This window comes from Nanorana parkeri, unplaced genomic scaffold, assembly GCF_000935625.1.
Source record: "Nanorana parkeri isolate BGI_ZX_2015 unplaced genomic scaffold, ASM93562v1 scaffold2508, whole genome shotgun sequence".
NCBI classification, from domain to species: domain Eukaryota; kingdom Metazoa; phylum Chordata; class Amphibia; order Anura; family Dicroglossidae; genus Nanorana; species Nanorana parkeri.
Window position 1 is genome coordinate 45991 of NW_017308776.1, and position 3828 is coordinate 49818.

Below are 3828 nucleotides of genomic sequence, written 5' to 3' on the forward strand. Positions count from 1 at the left end.
TTATTGAACTTTTCCTTTTTTTTTATTTTATAATTTTTAACTTTTTTTAATCAGTTTTTTATTTTTGTTATTTTTTTTTAAATTATTATTTCTTATTATCTTTTACTTTTTTATGTTTATTTTTTTTTTACTTTTTGTCAATTTTTATTTTTTATTTATGTCATTTTTTTTAACTTAACTTTATTGCTATCACAGAGGAGCTAACAAGCCCCCCTGTGTGATAGCATTTAGAGGTGACAGGTTCTCTTTACTGAACGGACGTTCTCCGGCGCTCCACACCCCGCTCTTTGTCCTAAACTACCTTGCCGTAGTGCCAGGTCCCCCAGGAGAGCGGGGGACCCCAAAAACCACGGCGGTGAGGGAGGCGGCCAGCGGGGGGAGGTAGCCGGAGGTGGGGGCGGACCATGGAGGGAGGACAAGCGAGCATGCTAATTACAAGTGATCTCAGCATCCCCGAGCTGCAGCTTCCCCGCTCTACATTCAGCCCTGCCGCTTGCCCGAAGCAGGACTAAATGTCCCCGGCGTCAGGCGATAGGAATATTACACCCCTGCTGCCCCTCTACCCCCTGCTGCCCCTCTACCCCCTGCTGCCCCTCTACCCCGAGGCCGGGCCTTGGTGGCCTTGTGGGAAATCCGGCCCTGCCCAAACGGGTCCTCTGCTGAGTCCGATCAGATAGATATGTGACATTCGTGTCCGTTCAGATGTTATCTCTGTCTTGTGATTGGAGAAAAACAGACCCATGCGATCCCTATGGGCCGGGTGTAGGTGGACGCGCGTTCACCTATTCCGACCGCGTCCGGTCAGCAAAAGCTTCAGCGTTCAGTCCGATGCACCTGAACGGACTGGGACGTGGACCGATATTGCTGGACGCGCGGCCGCCGCTTATACCTGACCACCCATAGGGACACATTGCAGTAAGTTTTTGATCCGTGTCATCATAAGAGATGGAATATATCATAGTAAAGAATAGTTAAAGTGGACCTGTCATTAAAAGTCTCACTGCACACGAGTCAATGGGAGGAACATATCAGCATTACAACATCACACAAAAGGGAAATGATCCAAACTGGAGCCCACGGCAACCAATCAGCTTCTCTCGTCAGTTTGTTCAGTTAAGCTTTGGAAATGGAAGAGAGAAGCTGATTGGTTACTATGAGGAACTGCCCCGGAATCCGTCTGCTCCGGTTTTGATAAAATCCCCCCACAGTGCGCTGAGAATAGCGTCCAATCAGCTGCCGCCTTTCACCAGATTTGTGTTGCTTTGTCATTGAATAGTGAATTCTGATTGGCCAATGTGAGTAACAGTTTCTTTTCCTTGTTCAACAGACCCGACTGCTCCATAGACACAAAGACTCGAGATCAGAGGAAGACTTCCCCCATATACGGCTTTCCTTTCTACTTCTATTATTATAATGACATTTCACCCAACGCATCCAGGAACCGATCCGTCCTTATATATGAGACGACGGACAGGAGGAGCGACATCGTGATTTATAGACCCGCAATCTGCAGGAGGAACGCATGTGTGAGCGCAAAGTGTGTCAGGTGTGTGCGAGGAGCACAACTATCACACACACACACCTATCACGCACATATATATACACACCTATCACACACATATATACACACACCTATCACACACATATATATACACACCTATCACACACATATATACACACCTATCACACACATATATATACACACCTATCACACATATATATATATATACACACCTATCACACACATATATATACACACCTATCACACACACCTATCACACACATATATACACACACCTATCACACGCACATATATATACACACCTATCACACACATATATACACACCTATCACACACACATATACACACACCTATCACACACATATATACACACCTATCACACACACATATATATACACACCTATCACACATATATATATACACACCTATCACACGCACATATATATACACACCTATCACACATATATATATACACACCTATCACACGCACATATATATACACACCTATCACACACACATATATATACACACCTATCACACATATATATATACACACCTATCACACATATATATATACACACCTATCACACGCACATATATATACACACCTATCACACACATATATATACACACCTATCACACGCACATATATATACACACCTATCACACACATATATATACACACCTATCACACACACATATATATACACACCTATCACACACATATATATACACACCTATCACACGCACATATATACACACACCTATCACACACACATATATATACACACCTATCACACATATATATATACACACCTATCACACATATATATATACACACCTATCACACGCACATATATATACACACCTATCACACGCACATATATATACACACCTATCACACGCACATATATATACACACCTATCACACACATATATATACACACCTATCACACGCACATATATATACACACCTATCACACACATATATATATACACATCTATCACACACACACACACACACCTATCACACACACACACACACCTATCACACACACGTATATATACACAGACACAATCTTCTGCCCCCGGGGTTGTGTTGTCTTCACCTTGTATGAAATGTTCACATCTGGCTTTATATCTGACAAGTGTGCACAGCCGCTATACTCACCTCTGCTGCTCCCCGATCTCTGCGGCAGTCAGGGGTTCCAGTCCCCGAGGATCCTTCAGAATCCGACACTTCCGGGAAAGTCGAATCGCTGGTCCCCCTGCAGCATCCATTGGTTCAGTCCATTGGTCCTTATGTTACCACAGGACTCAATAACGACACAGGGGCCGTCGGATCGAACCACTGAGGACAGCAGGGGACCAGGAGATGAATACTCCTGGAATGTAAGGCTTCATGTCAGTGCACTTTTCTGTTCCTCAATGGAAGTCTGCGGAGACGGAGAACAATCGATTCCTCGTATTGTTTATGTAGTAAGAAGTCTCAGCGGGGTTGCGGTATACAACTCTCTATTTACAGAAAGGGCAATCAGCAAATCGTGACATGAAATGTGACAAATATAAATATGGGACAGCAAAGATGTAACAGTGACACAAAGGTTCATTTCGGGTACAATGCACAGCAGGGGCGGGACGGCTCGGGGTCCCCCGGCGATGGGAGAATGATGGCGTCCTCCATCTTCCCGCCTGGAACTTCTCTAAATATAGAACCCATAAAACGATTAGAGCGAATTCACACGGCGCGTTGTCAGCGGGATATCTGAGCCGTAAATTCCGCCGGCTGACACTTCCTCATTTCTACTGTCCGCTCCCACACCCCATAGTAACACCCGGACACCCCAAAAGTGACCCCCTCCCCCAACAATGTACAGGGCAGAGAGATCAATCAGATTATATTTCTCTACAGATGCAGTGGGGTCCCCCAGAAAGAGACACCCTCATATCCTCAGTATACAGGGGACCCCCAGAGACACCCTCAGTATACAGGGGACCCCCAGAAAGAGACACCCTCAGTATACAGGGGACCCCCAGAAAGAGACACCCTCATATCCTCAGTATACAGGGGACCCCCAGAGACACGCTCAGTATACAGGGGACCCCCAGAAAGAGACACCCTCATATCCTCAGTATACAGGGGACCCCCAGAGACACCCTCAGTATACAGGGGACCCCCAGAAAGAGACACCCTCATATCCTCAGTATACAGGGGACCCCCAGAGACACCCTCAGTATAAAGGGGACCCCCAGAAAGAGACACCCTCATATCCTCAGTATACAGGGGACCCCCAGAGACACCCTCA